The following is a 23,559-nucleotide window of genomic DNA, read 5'->3' as shown; positions in this document are numbered from 1 at the left end:
CAACAACCCTGGCGGCACCCCCGGCAGAGACCCAGGAGGCTACCGGGGACACCCAGCCGACACCCGCGGCACCGCAACAGCCACGTCGGTCGCAGAGGACTATCAAACCCCCGAACAGACTAAATCTATCGAAGGGGTGAATGTGATGAAATATTCCATTCATCACTGCCTGTGACTGTGGTCGGTTTCAGTTTCATTTCCCTTCCCCCAGTTCCGTTTCCTCACCATTGTATTGTATATTGGAATGTGTTGTGTGTAGGGCTCCGCCCATACCTGGCCCCTATGTAAGCAAGCTCAGTCTGGCCTCATATCCAGTACTGCAGCCCTCCGGATGGAAGATACCTCTCTCCACTATGTGTTACCTTCTAAGTTAATAAAAGCCTTGTTTTATTTCGCTAACATCGAGTCTCGGAATTATTGAGGCACATCAGTCCTGACTTAGCCAAAAGTAATTAGCACTCCCGGCATAGGGATTCTCTACTCCTGGTTCAACCCTTTGCCATCATTTGCATTGTAAGGGGTGGACCAAGGTTGCACTCCGAACAAGGCAAATAGGAAACTCCCAGAAAGGGCGGAGACCTGGTACAAGTTATGGTGGAAGACTAGTGGAACACCCAAATCAAATCAAATCAACTTTTATTGTCATTGTTAGTGCACAAGTGCAGTACAACGAAATGTAGGCTTGAATTTTGGCCCTTACTTCTTGATTTATTTCCTCACTTACTTTTACCAACTGTTGGCTTCCTGTCCTATGAGCCGTGTCTCTTTCCTCTAGGTGTCTCAATTAAAAAGTTAGATGGTCCTGGGAATATGTGCCGTACCGGGTTGGAGCTCTGTCACACCCAACGTGAAGGCCAAGCACTGTAGGTCTGCATTTCTAATTTCTGCATCGAATTTCTAGGCCCTTGCTGTTGCCAATTCCTGTTCTTGGAATGGCAGCAAGCATTCTGTGAGAGGGGCCTAGAAGCTACTTCTGATCAGCCTCTGATGCGCAGCCTGAGAAGAGCCGCTCGCGTAGAAGTTCAGGCCAGCAGCCATCTTCTCAGCCACCGACAGAGATGTCCTGCACCTTATCTGAGGCTGCAGATCTGGCTGAAGCAGCTGGCACAGCTCAGTCACCACCTCCTTTCAAATCGCAGCCTTCTAACACACTGCTCCTCCGGCATGTTCATGTAGGAAAACTGCTGTCGGATAACCCTGCCAGCGTAAGGTCTGCTGTGGCGACGTCTGTTGGCCCTCCTCCATCTGGCCATGCCCGCCCCCCTCTCCCTGCATCTCAGTGCCCTTTCCAGATGATTCAGCAGCAGGACGTTCCCCTCCAATGCAGCCCACAGGAAGGTTCCTCGTTGTCAAGGCTCACCAACAGCAAGGTGATGGTCAGAAGGCTGAAGATCATCTGCCTGCACTGGCTCAGTGGTCAAATGGCTCTCAGTGTGCAGCTCAGCAACTCTTTGCAGCTCTCGAGGAAGTTGTGATCCAAAAATGGCTGCTGCTTTTAAACCACACCAGTCCCCTTTAAATAACGCTCCTCCAGCCCGAGAGCGACTTGGTAAGGCCCAGGTAAGCTGTCACTATTAGCGCCAGGCGCTACGGAGGGGGGCGCCACTGAATTTCCGGTCTGGGGCACCCAAAAGGCGTTGCACACTCAAATGACGTCATAATCAGCCTGCGCCCATGAGCGGGCGCTAAGATTTAGCGCCAGCGCTAAATGCATGCTCAATATGGGGCGAGGTGCTAGGCGCCTTGCGCCCGCTCGGAAATTGGCTTGCGCCCCACTTCTCGGCCTCTTTAGGCGTTAATCGGTAGCGCTATCAACCGAATTTCTCCCCCTTTGTGTCTCAATGCGAGGAGCATTCGTAATAAGGTGGTTGAATTAGCAGCGCAAATAGAGGTAGATGAATATATGATATGATTGGGATTACGGAAACATGGCTCCAGGGTGACCTCGGCTGGGAACTCAACATACAGGGGTATTCAATATTCAGGAAAGATAGGCAAAAAGGAAAAGGAGGTGGGGTAGCATTGCTGGTTAAAGAAGGGATTAACACAATTGTAAGGAAAGATATTGGCTCTGATGATGTGGAATCTGTATGGGTAGAACTGAGAAATACCAAGGGGCAGAAAACGTTAGTGGGAGTGGTGTATAGACCCCCAAACAGTAATGCAGAGGTTGGGGATGGCATTAAAAGGGAAATTAGAGATGTGTGCAATAAGGGCACAGCAGTCATCATGGGTGACTTTAATCTACATATAGATTGGGCTGACCAAATTAGTAACAATACTGTGGAGGAGGAATTCCTGGAGTGTATACGGGATGGTTTCTTGGACCAATATGTCAAGGAACCAACTAGGGATCAGGCCATCTTAGACTGGATATTATGCAATGAGAAAGGATTAATTAGCAATCTTGTTGTGCGAGGCCCCTTGGGTCGGAGCAATCATAATATGATAGAATTCTTCATTAAGATGGAGAGTGAAGTAGTTGACTCAGAGACTAAGGTCCTGAATTTAAATAAAGGGAACTATGATGGTATGAGACGTGAGCTGGGTAGGATTGATTGGGTGATGTCACTCAAAGGATTGATGGTGGATAGGCAATGGCAAACATTCAAAGATTGCATGGATGAACTACAGAATTTGTTTATCCCAGTCTGGCATAAAAATAAATCAAAAAAGGTGACTCAACCGTGGCTAACAAGGGAAATTAGGGATAACATAAGATCCAAAGAGAGGACATATAAATTGGCCAAAAAAAGCAGCAAACCTGAGGATTGGGAGCAGTTTAGGATTCAGCAAAGGAGGACCAAGGGATTAATTAAGAGGGGGAAAATAGATTATGAAAGTAAGCTGGCAGGGAACATAAAAACTGACTGTAAAAGCTTTTATAGATATGTGAAGAGAAAAAGATTGGTGAAGTCAAGCGTAGGTCCCTTGCAGTCAGAATCAGGGGAATTTATAATGGGGAACAAAGAAATGGCAGACCAACTAAATACATATTTTGGTTCTGTCTTCACAAAGGAGGACACAAATAACCTCCCAGAGATGTCGGGGAACATAGGGACTAATGAGAGGGAGGAACTGAAAGAAATCAGTATTTGTAAGGAAATGGTGTTGGGGAAGTTGACTGGATTGAACGCCTATAAATCCCCAGGGCCTGATAATCTACATCCTAGGGTACTTAAGGAAGTGGCCCTGGAAATAGTAGATGCATTGCTGGTCATCTTCCAGAACTCGATAGACTCTGGAACAGTACCCATGGATTGGAGGGTAGCTAATGTTACCCCACTATTCAAAAAAGGTGGTAGAGAAAAAGCAGGGAATTATAGACCGGTAAGCCTGACATCGGTAGTGGGGAAAATGCTAGAGTCCATTATAAAAGATGTAATAGCAGAGCACTTGGAAAGCAGTGACAGGATCGGACAAAGTCAACATGGATTTACAAAAGGTAAATCGTGCTTGACTAATCTACTGGAATTTTTTGAGGATGTAACTGGTAAAATAGATAAGGGAGAACCAGTGGATGTGGTGTATTTGGACTTTCAGAAGGCTTTCGATAAGGTCCCGCATAAGAGATTAGCATGCAAAATTAAGGCACATGGGATTGGGGGCAAGGTTTTGACTTGGATAAAGAACTGGTTGGCAGATAGAAAGCATAGAGTTGGAATAAACGGGTCATTTTCCGAGTGGCAGGCAGTGGCTAGTGGGGTACCGCGGGGATCGGTCCTAGGACCCCAGCTGTTCACGATATATATTAATGATCTGGACAAGGGAATTGGATGTAATATCTCCAGATTTGCAGATGACACAAAGCTGGGTGGGAGGGTGTGCTGTGAGGAGGATGTCGTGAAACTCCAGTACGATTTGGACAGGTTGGGTGATTGGGCAGAAACATGGCAAATGCACTATAATGTGGATAAATGTGAGGTTATCCACTTTGGTGGCAAAAACAGGAAGGCAGCTTATTATTTGAATGGTAATAGATTGGGAGAAGGGGAAGTGCAAAGAGACCTGGGTGTTCTTGTGCACCAGTCGCCAAAGGTAAGCATGCAGGTGCAGCAGGCGGTTAAGAAGGCAAATGGAATGTTGGCCTTCGTAGCGAGAGGGTTCGAGTGCAGGAACAAGGATGTCTTGCTGCAATTGTACAGGGCCTTGGTGAGACCGCACCTTGAGTGCTGTGTGCAGTTTTGGTCGCCTTATCTGAGGAAGGATATTCTTGCCATGGAAGGAGTGCAGCGAAGATTCACCAGGCTGATACCTGGGATGGCAGGAATGACGTATGAGGAGAGATTGGTTCGATTGGGCTTATACTCACTGGAGTTTAGAAGATTGAGAGGGGATCTTATCGAAACCTATAAAATTCTGTCAGGCCTGGACAGGCTAGATGCAGGAAGGATGTTCCCGATGGCCGGGGAGTCCAGAACTAGGGGTCATAATCTAAAGATAAGGGGTAAGCCATTTTGGACTGAGATGAGGAGGAATTTCTTCACCCAGAGAGTGGTGAACCTGTGGAACTCTCTACCACAGAAGGCAGTTGAGGCCAATTCATTAAATATATTCAAGAAGGAGTTGGATATATTTCTTAAGGCTAAAGGGATCAAGGGATATGGAGAGAAGGCAGGGACAGGGTACTGAATTTGGATGATCAGCCATGATCTCATTGAATGGCGGAGCAGGCTCGAGGGGCCGAATGGCCTACTCCTGCTCCTATCTTCTATGTTTCTATGTTTCTATGTTTAGCACACCATGCATCATCAGATTTTACTGGGCCACATCAAGCTCTACTGGGCCTCACTCTCCTCTGCTACTCTAGGATCATCTTGGAGTGGAAAGATAACCCCTGGTTTCTGTGGTGTATGTAACCTGTTCCACCTTAAGAGAACTTAAGCCTGTTCCACCTTAAGAGATGTACTACTTTCTCTGGCTGCTGTATACGTAATACCGGTGGTGACCACCGGTATATAAGTACTGTGTAGTGATATTGTATTTAGTATAGTCCTGACCTCCAACTAGTAAAGACCTGTTGAACTTTATTCTTGTAGTCTGTGTCAGTAATTAATCTTAATACAACTGGAACACACAGACTTAACAGTGGCGACGAGTCCGATTCTTACCCTGCGGCAGTTTATATCCACGGCGGCTTCGTCCACAGAACGGGCGTCGAAGAGAGGCATCCACCCTCATCACCCTGCTGGAAGACACGTCGCGCGGCAGGCATCGAGAACCCGGAGTGCAGAAGACATCCTGAACTCGAAGCCTCCATCAGCGGCAGTTAGCTATCTTCTTTCTACCTCGGTGGTGGGTAAGCCGGTCAGCGACGCGAGCAGAAAGTCGGCCGCGTTGGCTGTACAGACGGGGGGAGGAAGACGGAGGAATAAGGGCGGTGAGATCGATCGCGACCGGAGATAAGGGCTGGGCCGCATTTGGGCCGAAAGGCGCAGCGCGGGGACATCGATCGCGGCTGGTGATAAGGGCCGGGCCGCTTTCGGGCCAAAAAGGCACAGCGTCTGGGGCGACTGAAGGCGCGAGAGCCGCGGTGAAGGCGAACGCAGCCAGTGCTAATAACCGGCCTGCAAGAAGGGCTGCGAGGCGCGACATCGGGGAAGCGCGAATGCCCGAGGGAGCCGCGGTGAAGCAGAGACAGCGTCGGGGGAGTTACTAACCGCTGGGAAAGGGGAGCAGCAGCGGCACGCCAAACGCCATTGCAGCCAGTGGGTGAAGCCCGCCAAGCACGGGAAAACCGCCATTTTGTAGGCGGAGGACGAAGACAAGAGCGGGAAGCCGCCATCTTGGGATAAAATTAATTGCAACGATGCCTAAACATGGGAACATTGATACCTTTGATAGCGACATCGAGGATTGGGCCATGTATGTAGAACGCATACAAAATTATTGTAAAGCAAATAAAATCCCAGATGCAGAGAAAGCACTAACTTTATTGAACTTAATGGGTGCAAAGACATACGGGCAATTGAAACACCTTTTATCACCAGATGAACCGACGGATAAGACGTTCGAGGAGATTGTTACTATCCTGAAAAATCATCTAAACCCCACGCCGCTGATGCTAGCGGAACGATTTAAATTTTACAGCAGAAGGCAGCTGAAGGATGAAAGCAATGCTGAATATTTAATGGAATTGCGTAAGCTAGCAAAATACTGTCAGTTTGGAACGGGACTGACAGAAGCGCTAAGAGATAAATTTGTGTGTGGATTATTAAAAGAAGATACACAAAAGCGACTGCTCGAGGAGAATGAGCTGACGCTTGAGAAAGCGGTCACTATGGCAGCAGCACACGAAGCCGCAGCGAGAGGCACGGCAGTAATGCAGCTACAGTCACCGGAACTCAGTACAAATAAATTGGGTTTGAGTACTGTAAAATGTTATCGTTGTGGAAAGACAACACACGATCAGAACCAGTGTTGGTTTAAAAACCAAGAATGCAGAACGTGTGGCAGGCTTGGCCACATAGCTAAAGTATGCCGGTCAGGAAAGAAGACCAGCAACAAAAAGTCACCGCAAAGAAAATACATAAAGGTGCACAAGGTGACAAAGACCAGTTCAAACGAACAGAAGTCAGATTCAGACGCTAGCAGTAATGAACTGGGTAGCTTAAGAGTACACAACGTTGGTAAGGATGCAGATCTCCAGACAATTTGGGTCACTCTTCAGATAGCAGGAGTCCAAGTAAAGATGGAATTGGACACTGGATCGGCATTGACGGTCATGAATAAGAAAGATTACAAAAGGTTATTCCAACATATTCCCCTACGGGATACGAAGATTATATTGAAAACATACACGGGGCAAAGAGTGTACCCCATCGGAAAGATAGAGGTAAAAGTGGTCCACAAGGGCGAAGAAAGCCAAGTAATGGACTTATATGTGCTACCTGAAGGAGGTCCACCACTACTGGGACGGGAGTGGATTAGGAAAATGAATATGGACTGGCACTCCTTAAAAGCACTAACGGTAGATTCCGGGGAAACAGATGTCAAACCTAAACGATTGTCCAAAATATTGGATGATGCTAAAGAGGTGCTCCAGCAAGGACTGGGAACACTGAAAGGAATTACGGCAAACATCAAGATTGATGAACATGCACAACCAAAATTTTTCAAAGCCAGACCGGTACCCTATGCAATACGACCTACTGTAGAAGCGGAACTGGAAGCGCTAGAACGTTCAGGTGTACTGTCTAAGGTAGATTGGAGTGAGTGGGCTACGCCCATTGTTCCCGTTATGAAACGTCCTTCGAGCAACAAGCCAGGAGAACCAGGGAAGGTTCGCATCTGTGGAGATTTCAAGATCACCGTTAATCCGGTGCTTCACGCGGTGCAGTATCCGCTTCCGCGGATTGAGGATATTTTTGCTTCGTTGTCTGGCGGGAAACACTTCACCAAGATAGACCTGGCGCAGGCGTACTTGCAGATGGAGGTTGAAGAAGAGTCACGCCAGTACCTCACGATCAACACGCATAGAGGTTTGTACCGGTATAATAGGCTGGTTTTTGGAGTGGCATCGGCTCCGGCAATTTGGCAGAGGGCCATGGAGCAGGTATTACAGGGAATTCCAGGCACACAATGTTACCTGGACGATATTCTGATTACAGGTGATGGTGATTAAGAACACCTCGCAAACTTGGAACTGGTGCTCAACAGACTGAAAGAGTATGGACTTAGAGTTAATCGGCAGAAATGTGAGTTCTTTCAGAAGCGGATCTTGTACTGTGGTCATGTCATTGACCGGGAGGGGCTTCATAAGTCTCCTGACAAGATAGAGGCAGTTGTAAAGGCTCCCGCTCCGGATAATGTCTCTCAGTTGAGGTCGTTTCTGGGATTGATTAACTATTACCATAAGTTTCTACCGAATCTATCCACGGTACTGCACCCGCTGAACGCTCTTTTACAGAAGGGGGTACCATGGGAATGGAGTGAAAACTGCAAGAAAGCATTTCGCAAAAGCAAAGAATTGATCACCTCAGAGGAAGTGTTGGCTCACTTCAACCCGACACTGCCTATTCGGTTGGCTTGTGATGCTTCTCCATATGGTATTGGGGCAGTACTCTCACACAAGTTGCCAAATGGCACGGAAAGGCCAGTCGCGTTTGCATCCAGATCATTGACCTCCGCTGAGCGCAACTATGCGCAGATCGATAGGGAGGCTCTCAGCCTTGTATGGGGAGTGAAGAAGTTTAATCATTACCTGCAGGGCCAAAAATTCACACTTCTGACAGACCATCAGCCGTTGGTATCCATTTTTAACCCTAAGAAGGGTGTTTCGGTGATGACAGCACAGCGACTCCAGAGGTGGTCCCTTTTCCTAGGGGCACATCAATATCAAATAGAATTCAAAGGTACAAAGTGGCATGGCAATGCTGATGGGCTGTCGCGCCTGCCACTACCTGAAGCAGAAGAGATGGCGAAAGTTGACCCTGTTGAGTTATTTCATTCGACCATCATCGAGTGTTTACCAGTCACCAATGCAAGTATTGAAAGAGAAACCAGGAACGACCTGACACTGTCCCGAGTTTACGAGGTGACAGTGAAGGGATGGCCAACACATGGTGATCCTCTGTTACCGGCATTCTCGGCAAGGCGAGACCAGCTGTCCGTCTGCCATGGTACTTTGATGTACGGGACAAGAGTGATTATTCCTCCCAAGTTACGGGAAAGAGTTCTAAAGGAACTGCATGAAGGTCATCTGGGGGGAGTTAAGATGAAAAGTCTTGCTAGGGCTTATGTATGGTGGCCGGGCATTGACCAACAGATAGAGGAGTTGACAAAAAGCTGCGCTGGGTGCCAAAAAGTGCAAAATGCACCTCCGATCGCACCGCTACACCCATGAATGGCCTTCAGCCCCATGGCAACGCGTACATATTGACTTTGCTGGTCCATTCATGGACTCCATGTCCCTAATTGCGGTGGACGCACATTCCAAATGGCCAGAAGTGATCAAGATGAATACCACTACTTCAGAAAAGACAATTGCGGTGTTAAGAACAATATTCGCAAGGAACGGATTGCCAGAACAGATATGTTCGGACAACGGACCACAGTTCGTGTCGGAAGAATTCCAAAAATTCTTAAAGAAGAATGGGGTGAAACATTATACCTCTGCCCCATATCATCCGGCGACAAACGGGTTGGCCAAGAGATTTGTCCAAACATTCAAAAAGGCAATAAAGGCCATGAACGATGATCAGATTCCGTTACAACACAAGGTGGACAATTTCCTACTGGCATATCGAAACGCCGCTCATGCAGTGACTAACCAAAGTCCTGCCATGATGTTTTATAACAGGAGGTTGCGGTCCAGGTTGGACTTGTTAAAACCAAATGTGCGGAGGGAAGTGGAAAACAAACAGTTCCGGCATATTAATAACAAATCCACTTGAAGTTTCGACGTAGGACAACCAGTGTTGGCAAGGAGCTATGGAAACGAAAAATGGCAGTCCGGAACAATTCGGGCCAGACAAGGACCTCTGATGTACACAGTAGATATTGGTAACAATGTGATAAGGCGTCATGCGGATCAACTGGTAGAATCAAGAGCAAGGGTCGAACCCATGGTTGCGACAGAGACAACTGTGGAAGACGTTAATGAACCTGAAGCATCTACCTCGGCAGGGACTGTACCTGATGATGACGTCCAATACATAGGAAACCAACAAGAAGAGTCACCTCAGCAACAAGAATCAGAGACCACTGAAAGGCGTTATCCAAACCGAATCAGAAGCCTCCTGAGAGACTGAACCTTTGAACTGTTTATACCTGAAGTTATATATGTATATATGTTATGATGTTATGTTAAATGGGGATATGACTGTTAAGCTAAAAAGGGAGGATTGTGGTGTATGTAACCTGTTCCACCTTAAGAGAACTTAAGCCTGGTCCACCTTAAGAGATGTACTACTTTCTCTGGCTGCTGTATACGTAATACTGGTGGTGACCACCGGTATATAAGTACTGTGTAGTGATATTGTATTTAGTATAGTCCTGACCTCCAACTAGTAAAGACCTGTTGAACTTTATTCTTGTAGTCTGTGTCAGTAATTAATCTTAATACAACTGGAACACACAGACTTAACAGTTTCTTTTCTTGACGTTCAACTATCTTCTTAATTTCCTCTACCCAGCCCTCGCCTATAACAAGTGTGAGGAGCTTACGGGCTTCTTCATCACACAATTCCAGGGACTGGAGAGGGTGGAAGTCCCACTAGCACCTGTGGAGGGTGCCAGAATATGGACTGGGCCTTTAAATTACAGTGAGCAGGGCCGTGGCATACCTTCTGTCTGTTCCGTTGGTTTGGCTGCTGTGCGCCTGTAAAAACCTGACCGCAGCATACACAGCGCAAGCTACGGTCACTTGCAAACCAATTACAAACAGACATTAGGCCCCCGATTTACATATCAAATGGGCCTAATGCCAGTTTCAGGCACATACCCAGGACGCCTACTGAGCAGCCCGATCTAATATGCCGGGTGATGCACCTCTGGCACGGAATGAGCGCATGCACACTGTCCATCATGTTGGACCCTTAGGCGCAGCTCAATCGAATTTCTAGGCCCTTGTTCCCTATGTTGGGTTTGGCAATGCACTGAATGCGCTCTAAAATTTGAATACTTAGACTGAAAAATATTTGGTTACAAAACGGCGCCATGGCGATTATCCCTTTGCATCTGCCATCTCACATGGAAACACCAGCCTCCAACACTGGGAAGCAAGTAGGAGCAGATGTATCACACCACGCCTAACCAATAAATGCTTTCCAAAGTGGCAATGAACTAACAGACATTGGAAGTATAATAAGAAAATGTTACTTGCTGTATTTTACAAGGCCCTGCTCCCAGCACGGAGCCTTGCTCAAGGGGGTGTCAATCAGGGAATCGGACTTGCAGAATCTCGTGACGATTCTTTGATCCACGTTCCCATTGAGCAAGGCTCCAACCAGGAGCCTCACCTCACCTCACAGTAATTACCTTATTGTAGTGTGGACTTACTGCAAACCAAAAATGCATACTGGGAGTGGAGTATCATACAAAATTAACCATCAATGTTTCTACCAACATAACTTACCTGTGGCACTCATGAACTGTTGCAAAAAAACTTTGCTTATATTCCCTTGAGTATAGAAGATTGAGGGGTGAACTAATCTAGATGTTTTAAATGGTAAAATGATTCTATAAGATAGATACAGAGAAACTATTTCCTCTACTGGGGGAATCCAGAACAAGGGAGCATTATCTTAAAATTGGAGCCAGACCATTCAGAAGTGAAATCAGGAAGCACTTCTCCACATGAAGGGTAGTAAAAATCTGGAACTATCTCTACCAAAAGGCTGTGGCTGCTGGGTCAATTGAAACTTTCAAGACTGAGATCGATAGATTTTGTTGGGTAAGGATAGCAAGGTATGTGGAGCAAAGGCAGGTAAATGGAGTTGAGGTACAGATCAGCCATGATCTAAATGAATGGTGGAATAGGCTCAAGTGGTTGAATGGCCCACTCCTATTCCTATGTTCTGATGAATTATGCAGCCAGTGCCAATTAATTTTCTGCAAACCATCAGACCACAACGGGCTTCCTTTATCTTTACAACAACTAGGACTGTCAGGCTCCCCTCCCCTCTCCAAGTTGCCATCAGAAGACACCTTGCTTCCCTTTTAACAGATTACCACATTTTAATAAACTACAAGACATATTTTGTAAATTTTTGATTATTTTACTCACCTCGTTGAAGTCAGCTTCTCTTTCGGAGAATCTTTGATTTGACAGAAAAGTCTGAAAAAGGTGAAACACTAATGAAAAGTTCCTTAATGCAATTTTCAAATATTTGCTTTTAAAGCCAGCAGCAGCCTTGGATGCCAGGTTTTATAAATAGGCACATGAAGTACAAGAGTAAAGAGGCAACAATAACTTGCACAAGGCAATGATTAGGCCACAGTTGGAGTGCTGTGTGCAATTTTTGGTGTTCCTTTATATAAAGGACATAGGGGATGAAATTGGTTTCCGTCCGTAGAACAAAATGACCTCATAGTGAATCGGCTGCTGGTTTTACATCATTGGCTTCAATGGAAAAGAAAATTGGAAAAACTATTAGCTCCATCGCGAGCCTACAGCATAGATTCACCAGGACAAGTCTAGGAATGAGAAACTATAGTCATGGGGAGAAACTTGAGTTACTCGGATTATTTCCGCGGGAGCAGAGAAGGCCAAGGGCAGATGTGACACCAGTTTCTAAAATGGTGAAACGACTTGACAGGGTTAACCGGGAAAATCTATTCCCTCTAATTGCGAGTCACAGGGAGTGATTGAGGCAGAAACCATTGCATCTATTAAGGGAAAATGGGATAAATATTTGAAGCAGAGGGGAGAAAGCAGGGCAGTGTGATCAGTTTGGATTACTCTAGCAAAGAGCCATAGACACGATAGGCTGAATGACCTCAAACTGTGTTGTGAACTTCTATAGTTCTATGGGAGTTGTTTTTGACATTAATTTCTATTTTTTAATGTTTATATTTATACCACTTTTGTGTAGTTGAAAACTATTGAATACATTTTTGCAATAAAGGGTAATTTATTCAGGCTTTGGGACTAGGACTACTTTCATATTCTACTTAGTCTTCAGAGCTACCACAGTGAATGCTCCACTATATACAGGGTATTTATAATATCTCAGTAACTTGTCAAGGAGTTGATTTAATTTTTAATCTCTTGTGACTCATGGGCATCATAAAGATAAATGATTTCGAACGGGCAATCGTGCCAGTGTTCGACCGAGGAGTCAAGTAACATACAGGGCTCCACAGGGGAGTCCTCTTACAAAAATGATGGAAAAAATAACTGGATATGAAAATCACCACATATTTAAGGTTTTCTCCCACTATGGAGGCGAAATTGGTCTTCAGCAGTAGCGCAAAACAGGCACTAGAGAATTGGCCGCCCGCTTTACACCCTGCCTGACTTTCTTTTCCAATTTTGAAAGATTTTCAGGCTGGGTGGAGAACAGGCTGCCGATTCACTAGCACCCGTCTTGTGCTACTGCCCAAGACCGATTGCACCCTCATAGTAATTACAGCTAGAGTAGTTCATGTTGAGGCAATGTTTAAATTGATATCCAGAGGTAGAATGTAGGTGAAAATATTTTCATTGGTGTCTGCCACATTTTGGGAGTGTTTTTTGAGCATTATTCCACTGAAAAGATTTGGAAACAAGTTACATTTAAACATTGAGGTTTTTTTTAAAAAGCAAAGTCTGTTCACACAAGCTTAATAAATATACCGAGACAAAAGGGCCTAGAAATTCAGTAAGGCGCTGCAAGCTTTGCACCCAGTTACCGCCTAAAGAGGGTTTCTGCGCCAGTATAGGAGGTTGCGCTGATATTGAGCTCGGCGGTAATGGTGGCGGTAGCCGGTAGCGCTGCGCCGGCACCGATGACGTCATCGGTGTGCGCAGTGCCCCGTTTCCGCCCCGATGCCGGCCCGACGCCCATATTCAGTTGCCGCCGCCTCCTCCGTGGCGGCCGCTACTAACATCCGGAGACCAGGGCCTTACTGCAGCCTTAGTGGGGCGCATAAAGGTGGAGGTGCGGCCGGCCGCTTTTTCGGCGGCCGCCTGCCCGCACCTCCTTCCCCGGCCTCCTCCACCACCCCTCCCGCGGCATTGCCGGCTGCTTTCCACGAGCCCGGCACTTCTCCGTGGTGCCGGGCTCATTTGCCGGCACAATCCAGCGGCGATCTCCCCGTTGCAGGCACCTCCACCTTAAGAGAAGGAGGAGGCCTGCAGTACCGCAGCCTGCCGCACCGCATCGGGTGGCGCAGCGGCACTTAGAGCGCTGAAATTCAGTTTCTGCGCCCCAAGCGGGGGCGGGTACACCCTGGAATAGCGGCCGGTTCAGACTTGGGGCGCAAAAAGCGAATATCGGACGGTCGCACATGGCTCCGCGCCCAGCGCTAACTTTTGGCCGTTAGCCAGCTGGCGGGGCCATAGTGAATTTCTAGGCCAAGGTGTTTAAAATGCTAATAAGCTAGGCATCAAAATTATTTCCCCATAGGCTATAAGCATTTCTTTAGCCTGTCTCAGTCATCGATAAAAAACCTCCCACCAATTGTGTTGGGAGGTCCCTGGTTCCAGATGTTTGGCAGGGGTTGTCTGGCATAGGTCCTTCCCTCTGGTTGTGAACAGAGGGAGATAATAATGGGGACAGGGCTGACAGTCAAGTTTTTAAACAAACAGAAGACTGCAAGGACAAGCTTTTGTGAGACTCAATAGGTTAGAATGCAGGAGAGTCATTAGAAGTTATTTTGTTTGAGTCAAGCAAGATTACCCACTGATGTGGGGATATGTAGCACGTTCATTATTTTGCATTATTACGCAAAGATATGTTGTACTGACTGAACTAAATGAGTCCCATCATTACTGTGCTGTACGTTCACTTGCTGTGAAATAAAACAGCTTGACGATTTGTATTTAGCCTTATCTTACCAAGGGGGAGAAATTGGGCACCTCAGTGCCTCCCGTTAGCACCTCCAGGGGATGCTAACGGGCCTTAAACACTTACCGACCGGGCGCGGCAAGAAGATTGACTCCCGCTATATTCGGCGGGAGGTTTGTGGCGGCGTTATGGCGTTGCGCCCCGATCTCCTTTGCCCAGAGATCATGACATCATCACCGTGCACATTGTCCCGGACCCGAACTTCAGTTCCACCCCCTGCAGCATCACCGGGCAACAACACCTACAGCTGCAGGAGGCGTTCACTGGGAGGCTGGGCGCTTTGGGGGTGATACTTAAAGGCGAGGTGGCCGAGGTAAGTAAAAAGAATTCTGAAATGCTCTCTCTTTTTTTTCTCGTCTTCGCCAGCGATCAGCCCGGCACTCTGTTGCAGTGCATCGTGCTGGTTGGGCCGGATCACGGCTGCCGTCGAGGACCAGGTAAGTTGCTTTCCATTGCAGAACCTGCAGCGATGGCCCTTCCCTTTAAGAGGGGGAAGGAGCCTTCCAACGCGGCAGTGCTGCACGGCCCAGTGTGCAGCGCTGGACACCTACCGCCCCGTCTGTTGCCTGTTGCGCTCCAGGAAGGAAGTGGAGCGCTTGATTTAGTGCTTCGCTTCCTTCCTGGAACGCAAATCCCGAATTATTTTAAAAGTTGAAAAACATTAGTGCCTGGTGCTAATTTTTTCAACTTTTAAAAGTTAGCGCCCCAAACGGGGCGATACCGAATTCTCCCCCCGACAAAGTGTTTTCTTGGTCCACCTATGAAAAGATTGGAGAGGTGCATGGGGAGACACATGCTAAAGACATGAATATCCAACTCAGATCTCAAGGGGATATTATTTTTACACCCCTGGTTACACTTTTGTGTAGTTAGATATTAGGCAGTATCGGCACACCCGTAAACATAAGACATTCAGACCTAGAAATTCAGTTAGGGGCGCCCAGCTCGCCTGGGCGCCGGAATTACCGCTGCGCGCGAAGCCACTTGCGCCAGCGGGAAATTCAGTTTCAGTGCCCCAAGTGGAAGCCGGCCGCTAAACAAGGGTTTTGGCGCCCTGCTTGGGGCGCTGAAACTGAATATCGGCGTGTAAAGTGCCGCAGCGCCACCCGCTGCAGCACGGCAGCCTGTGGTACTGCAGGCCTTCCTCTCATTCTTAAGGGGGAGGTGCCTGCAACAGCGCGATCCCCGCTCGCGAGTGCCGGCAAATGAGCCCGGCACCAAGGAGAAGTGCCGGGCTCTCTGGAAACAGCCGGCAATGCCGCGGGATGGGGGGGGGGGTGTAGGAGGCCGGGGAAGGAGGTGCGGGCAGGCGGCCGCCGAAAAAGCGGCCGGCCGCACCTCCACCTTAACTCGCCCCACTACCGGCACAGGTAGGCCCCGTGTACCGGTCGCTGTTTGCAGCCGGCACGGGGGAGGCGGCAGCAACCAAATATGGCCAGCGGGGCGATAGCAGGGCGCTGCGCACACCGATGACATCATCGGTGGTGGCACAGCGCTACTGGCTAGCACTGCCATTAGCGCCCCGCTAAATATCGCGGTAGGTTTGCACAGTGGCGCAAAAGCCCTCTTTGGGCGTAAACTGGTGGCGCAGGCCACTGAATTTCTAGGCCTATGTCTGGTTCCAGGAACAACCAGCACTGCTATACTTAAGAGAATATTGAAGGCAAAACTGAAAATTGTACCAGTGATGTTGGATGAATGAATAAAACTGCTACATTGAAATAGCCTAAAAATATTTGAGAAACAAGGATAAAATATCTGGTTAAGAATAGGATTGGAGTCTTAGGGATAAGTGTAGACTGGGATGATCAAATTCTCCTTGGTAAACAGGATTTCCACCGCACTTCTGGTAAATTAACACCGGAGGAGCGGGCGCAGCTCCAAGGAATTTCCAGGCCTATGGTTCTTCTGCTGTTGGGACTGGGGGAGGGAATGTTACTTGCAGGGCCAACAGGCCCAGTTTCAACAATGGAGTTGTCAGCATGGATTAATATTCTTGGGTTTTACTGAATTATATACGTGTGTCTGAAAGCTTTTTTATTGAACTTTTCCTCAGAAGTTTTAAATTGTCATTTCTCATTCTATTATTCATCAGTGTTCTTAAAGTCAGCACCACATGGGTAATTCCAATTGCTTCTATAATGTTCACTGCACTTTAACAAATTATTTTATGTGAAGCACTTCAAGATGTTTCACAGAAATGTGATAAGGCACTGAATCAAAGCTAGCCTCTTTCCTTCTCCCTTTCGATCTATCACAAGGGGATATATGGTCAGGCAATCCATGTATCAGCCTTATCATTGTTTGATAGATTTATATCAGGTAGATGCTGAGAGGTTGCTTCTCCTGGCTGAAGTGTATAGAACTAGGGGGCATAGTCTCAGGATAAGAGGTAGGTCATTTAAGACTGAAATGAGGAGGAATTTCTTCACTCAGAGCATTGTGAATATTTGGAATTCTCTGCCCTAGAGGCGCTGTGGATGTGGAGTCTTTGGGCTCGAATTTCCAAGCCCCGTAGAGGCGGGAGTGGTGGGAAAATTGCAGAATCGGGGAGCAGGAACCCATCCTGCCCCCAACCCGCCTCCGTGCCAATGTCCCAGGAGGCGGGTATCCGTCCTGTGCTGGGAGCCGCCTCCCCGAGGCGGGAAGGGGATTAGTGGCAATTAACTGCTTGTTAACAGGTAGTTAACATGCAGTTTTTTGCCTAATCCCTATTTTTAGCCCTGAAGTGTGGGCTTCCCGACGGCTCCGAACCACGCCAAGTTAGCAAGGCGGACCGTCGGTCTGAAGGGGTTGGAGGGGTCGAGATGTCCGTTGTGCAGGTGAGTGATGGGTGCATGTGTGCAGAGGGTAAGTGTGTGAGGTAAGTGTAAAGTGTTTTAATAAGTTTTACTTACCTTTACTTTCTCCTGCAGGCTTTCTTCCTTCAGTTCTCGGGAGTCCCTCAGTTCACCGGCACAGAAAGCAGAATGGCCGCTGAAATGTCAAAAGTTGCAGCATTCTGCTTTCTGGTCTGGAGAGATCTCTAACTGAGTCTGAGTAGAAGGACTCAAGTTAGTAGACAGATTGTCAGTGTTTGACAGCTTCACAGAGCTGTCAAACGCTGATTTTTCATCTGTCAAAAAGCTCTTGACAGATGAAATGTCAATCACTGACGTCACCAGTAACCAGGTGTCCCTTAATTGGCCTGCTGAGCCCGCTGGATGGGCTTAACAAGGTCAATCAAGGGAAAATAGCGTGGGTTGGCCATAAGTCGATGGAGGCGGGACTACAACCCAAAAAGTGGAAGTCCCGTCTCCACCACGTCCCCATTGACAAAATCCAGCCCTTTGAGTATATTCAAGGCTGAGATAGATAGATTTTTTGATTCTAGGGGAATTAAGGGATATGAAGATCAGGCGGGAAAGTGGAGCTGAGGTCAATGATCAGCTGTGATCTTATTGAATGGTGGAGCAGGCTCGAGGGGCCATATGGCCTACTCCTGCTCCTATTTCTTATGTTCTTATGTATGTTCTTATAAAGTGCAATTCGATATTGTTTGAGTGCATTAGTCTGCTGCAATGCTTTTAGATGGAGGATTGCAGCGTTTGTAGCCCCAATTTTAACTTGGGCCGGGAATCGCAGGTGCGGAGGAAAAAGCGGGCTGCGATCTATCTAGTCCCCCGAGGCATGAGGCCTGGCCTATTTTAACTCCTGGCCCTCATTTTAAACACCCCCTCACTGACTCCCGCCCGATGACAGAGGCCAGCGGGTGGGAGCGGGTAACCGTGTGGCTGCAGGTCACTGCCAAGGAAGCGGCCCACGGCAAGGGATGTGAGTGGGAAAGGGTCTGGGGACAACTGCAATGGAGGAGGCCCTGGGCTGAGGTGGCCCAAGGTTTCCTTGTTGGGTTAGGAAGAGCACTCCTTTCGCTGGTAGCTCTGAGACTGCGCATAATCCGCTACTTTTAAAATGAGGTCGGGGTCTGAATTACATCAACATTTCAAAAACATTTGAGGCTCCAGCCTGCCTGCGGTGAATGGCCTTCATGCTCCTGAAAACCCAGGAGTTAAAAGGGTCGGTGTGGGGGTGTCGAGAAAGCTGTGGGAAAGCAGTGGGTTAAACCCAGCTGTCATTTTAACCTCCCACCCGTCTTCTCCTGCCGGTAGAACATGTTAAAGTTACACATTTTAAATCAGATTGATCCCCCTATTTGAACAAATTGTTATGCTAAACATGCAGATTTATGCAGTAGAGTTACGGTAATATTCTCCAGATGTTATGCCCTAGTGCAATTTAAGTTAAAGTAAAAACTTTGCAATTCATGGGATTTATTTATTCTAACTTTCCATGGGTGAACTAAAATGAGTTTAATTTAGCACAAACAATGGTAATTACTTACAATTAATTCACAGTCATGTGATCTTCAATTTAGTGACTATTTACAACCAATTAGCAACTTATCAGGATATATTAGAGAATTCCTTCATTCCGTCACTTGGTAGCTGGCCTGGAGAAGGTGGTGCCACACCGCTCGGCATGAGCGCGGGTTGTATAACTGCAAGGCGGGCTTTTAAACTGTGTAAATCCACTGGCAGCCCATTCCTACTTTTAATGTTTCAAAAGAACTGACTATCCCATCAGCTCTACTCAAACCTCTGGGACACTCACCAGCTGTCAGGGGTTGCTGAGTGGGGTTTTGTGCCTGCAGTTGAATACATATTTCCTGAACCCCCAACAAAATCTCCAGTGTCAATGTTGCCACTGCCTGCAACAACAACAACTTGTATTTATATAGCGCCTTTAACATAGTAAAACATCCCAAGGCGCTGCACAGGAGTATTTTAAGACAATAAATTTGTCACCGATCCACATAAGGATAAATTAGGGCAGGTGACCAAAAGCTTGGTCAAAGAGGTAGGTTTTAAGGAGCGTCTTAAAGGAGGAAAGCGAGGTAGTGAGGCAGACAGGTTTAGGCAGGGAATTCCAGAGCTTAGAGCCTAGGCAACAGAAGGCACGGCCACCAAAGGTTGAATGATTACAATCAGGGATCCTTAAGAAGGCAGAATTAGAGCACAGATATCTCGGGGGGGTTGTGAGGCTGAAGGAGATTACAGAGATAGGAAGGGACGAGGCCATGGAGGGATTTGAATACAAGGATCAGAATTTTGAAATCGAGGTGTTGCTTAACCAGGAGCCAATGTGGGTCAGCGAGCACAGAGGTGATGGGCGAATGGGACTTGGTGCGAGTTACAACATGGGCAGCAGAGTTTTGGATGACCTCAAGTTTACGTAGGGTGGGACATGGGAGGCCAGCCAGGAGTGCATTGGAATAGTCAAGTCTAGAGGTAACAAAGGCATGGATGCACTACAAACTCAAGTGTGATGAAATATTCCATTCATCACTGCCTGTGACTGTGGTTGGTTTCAGTTTCATTTCCCTTACCTCTGTTCCGTTTCCTCACCATTGTATTGTACTATGTGTAGGGCTCCGCCCATACCTGGCCCATTGTATTGTACTATGTGTAGGGCTCCGCCCATACCTGGCCCCTATGTAAGCTGGCCCAGCCTGCAGCACACCCAGTATGGCAGAGCTCTGGATGGAAGATACCTCTCTCCTGTGTGTTACCTTCTAAGTCAATAAAAGCCTTGTTTTGTTTCGCTAACATCGAGTCTCGGATTTATTGAGGCACATCATCAAGCATTTTATCAAGACAGGCATTGCCAGGGAAGCTGTCAGCAGACCGAGCATCCTAAGGAACTTGCTCCTTGCTGGAGCAGGCACTGAAACAACTTGGCTGCCATTTACCCACACGCAGCTTCCCCAACTTATGGTCACTAAAGAAAATATTTCCTTTGCAGCGGTTTTTAAAATCTTGCAATTGCTTTAAAAGGTACCATGTGCCATAACGGCGAGATGAAAGGGTTTGGTGGTGGAGAGCACAACGCTAATGTGTCAGGCACTTGCTCCCATTTGCCAACTGCTGATTCTGCAGCCACTGAAGTGCAGAATATCCCTCTCCGCCCAGAGCACACTGCCCATCACTTTAACACACGCAGAATTGCTCTCTTATTTTGATCATAAGAAATCGCACGTTTTTGACCTGCGCCATTATTTTTTTCCTCGTCCAGAGAGATTCCTGGCTTTCATCACAATAGAGTCATTGGCCCCGATTTTCCCCCAGCCGTCGGGCAGGGGCTGAATTGCAGAAATAGGGGGTCACGACCCCCCCCCCGCCCGATTCCCCGCCCCGCCCGACTTTCGCCCCCGTGTTTCAGCACGGCCCAAATCAGTCCCGCCCGCAGCAGGTGGGAATGGTCGGCGGGAGCCTAATGATCAATAATTGGCATGTTTAATCCTATTTTCAGGGTCCCTTGCAATTTTCAGCCTTTCCCCACGTGAAACACGCCTGGTGGGAACACCGTTGATGAAACCTGGCGTGAACAAAGTTAGCTTGCTTGCTTTCAGCTGCAGGTCAATGAGCAACTCCAGCAACAGCAGCAGCACCAGCAACAGCAGCAGCACCAGCAGGAGCGACAGGCTGCGGCTCAGCCACCTGAGGCAGCACAGGCCAGAAGGGGCCAGCGCATGGAAGGCCATCGGCGCAGGAGACACCCCCCAAACAGGGTCTACAGACACAGGGTGAGCTACCTCAACATGACTGAGCAGCAGTGCCAGAGGTGGCTCCGACTTTCGCGAGAGGTTGTGACTGACATCTGCGCAATGCTGCAGCAAGACCTGGAGCCCAGAGCACCAGGTCCACACTCCTTACCAGTGGCCATCAAAGTCACCACCGCACTCAACTTTTATGCCTCAGGCTCCTTCCAGGGATCAGCAGCAGACATCAGCGGCATCTCCCAGGCGGCTGCACACACTTGCATCAAACAGGTCACCGATGCCTTCTTTGCCCTCGCGCACAATCACATCCATTTCACTAGGGATCGCGCAAGTGTGAGGGCGCGAGCGCTTGGATTAGCTCAGCTGGCAGTCTTTCCAAGGGTGCAGGGCGTCATTGACTGCACACATGTGGCCCTTAGGGCACCCCACCGCAATCCAGGAGTTTTTGTCAACCGCAAGGGCTTCCACTCCCTTAACGTTCAGCTGGTGTGTGACCACAAGAAGGTGATTTTGCATGTTTGTGCCAAGTACCCTGGCAGCTGCCATGACTCCTTCATACTGCGCCAGTCTACTGTGCCTCCGCTATTCAGTCCGCCAAATGAACTTCAAGGATGGCTACTTGGAGACAAGGGATATCCCCTGCGCTCTTGGCTAATGACGCCGTTGAGGAGACCAGCCAGCGAAGCTGAGGAGCACTACAACTCCAGCCACATTACCACCAGATGCATTATCGAGCAAACCATCAGATTGCTGAAGATGCGCTTCAGATGCCTCGATAGATCAGGTGGAGCCCTACAGTACTCATCAGCCAGGGTCTCCAAAATCGTCGTGGTATGCTGTGTGCTTCACAACATGGCACAGCGTCGTGGCTTGCCAATTCCGCAGGACCAAGAGGCTCCTCACAGAGCCACCTCGGATGAGGATGATGCTGAGGATGATGCGGAGGAGGAGGAGGAGGAGGACAGAAATGAGCATCCTGCAGAGGCCCGCCAACCAGCGGCACCAGTGCGCAAGAACATTGCTGGGCAGAATGCAAGGAATGCACTCATCCTGGGCAGATTTGCGTAGCCTGGTACATCAAACACTGCAGCCTCACTGCTTCTTAACTGACCATTGTCAGTGGCCCATGCCTGCACATTCCTACCTATTTGACCAGCTTGCTGACATCTGCAAGTTATCCTAAGGCCTCTATGTGATATCCCCATTCGCCAAACGACAGACGCCATAACTGCAGCAGTTGCCACCAGATTTTTTATGTACAGGAAACTGATGGCATTAAAACTATTTACAAGACTTTTCACCTAAGTGACTACCCTTGTGATTAGTGGTGCTTTATTTTTCTCTTATGTGTGCTTCTACGTAGTGGTACCCCTGTGGCTTCAGCAGATGTGGAGGCCCCTTGCTCACTTTCCTGCTGCGCCTGTCTCGACACCTTTGGCGGGCGTCCTCTGGGGTGGCGAGCCTGTGAGGGTTCGCCAGCAGTCTGCTGCTCCTGCGGCTGTGCAGGGCTTGAGACTCCTATCTCACTGGGGTGTGGACTCCAGTGGGGCTCTGAAGTGGCATGGAAGTGTGAGCGCGTGGAGAGGAGCCCCCACTTCCTTGAGGTGTGCCAACAACCTCCCTCTCATGGGTCAGCTCCCCCTCCGTGCCTGCAAGTGGCTGGAGAGCACCTTGCTGCACATCAGGGGGGCCATGGGGACCCGTCTCAGCACTGGAAGTCCTGCTCAGAGGGACTTCCATGAAGGTCTGGTTTCGGTGCTCAATAGATGCCCATCGCCCCTCAAGAGATGCCATTCTATTCAGAGCACTCACCATGTTTTCGATACCCTGGCGACTAAGCTCCTCCATGGCTGTAGCCCTCCTCTCCTCGGCTGCAGCCCTCCTCTCCTCAGCCACAGCCCTCCTCTCCTTGGCTGCAGCCCTCCTCTCCTCGGCAGTAGCCAGCCTTACCACGGAGGTAGCCAACTTTTCCGTGGTGATGCTTTCATGCACCAATGACTCCAATAAGGCTTTGCTCATGCTCGCCATGGACTCCTCCATTCGCTCCACACTCGCAGCGACCCTGGAGACAAAACCTGCCAGAGACTCCTGCATCTGTGCATGGAGATCCATCACCTCCTCTCTTGCGGATGGACCCAGAGGCATAGGGTCGACATGCAGCTGAGCTGTGCTGGCAGAGGCCTGCGCCCTCCGACGAGGACTCTCCACTGCCGTCCCTGTCTCCACACTCTGCTGATGCTCACTTGTGAGCTGTGATACACCAGGTGACAACACTACTCTATGTCCTGAAGGTCCCACCGAGGTGTGAGTGTCTGCGCTGGTGCTGGGTGCGCTTACTTCTGCTGACGCTGCGCCCTCAGAGGCTGGAGCTTCCTCTGAGGAGTCTGGCTGCAAAGCCTCTTCCTCCTCGGCAGTGGCGACGGGGGCTCCAGATGGTCCTGTGGGGGAGTAAAGGAAAGAGTTGGAGAT

The 23,559-nt window shown here is 48.6% G+C and overlaps 1 protein-coding gene across 5 annotated transcripts in view; it reads right to left on the bottom strand.

The window, feature by feature from the left end:
* Positions 1-23,559, bottom strand: part of LOC147115189 (V-type proton ATPase subunit C 1-A-like) — a 255,177-nt gene that overhangs the window by 188,574 nt on the left and 43,044 nt on the right. For all 5 annotated transcript variants that reach the window (XM_085993521.1, XM_085993522.1, XM_085993520.1 and 2 more), the window contains exon 2: positions 11,729-11,779. The gene's annotated coding sequence lies outside the window, so the exon portion shown is untranslated. The remainder of the gene's footprint in view (positions 1-11,728; positions 11,780-23,559) is intronic.

The sequence above is a fragment of the Somniosus microcephalus genome, chromosome 7 (genome assembly GCF_052327205.1).
Source record: "Somniosus microcephalus isolate GS21.2 chromosome 7, FLI_Smic_1.0, whole genome shotgun sequence".
NCBI lineage: Eukaryota > Metazoa > Chordata > Chondrichthyes > Squaliformes > Somniosidae > Somniosus > Somniosus microcephalus.
The sequence above is the reverse complement of the archived record's forward strand: the minus strand, read 5'-3'. Positions and strand labels throughout refer to the sequence as shown.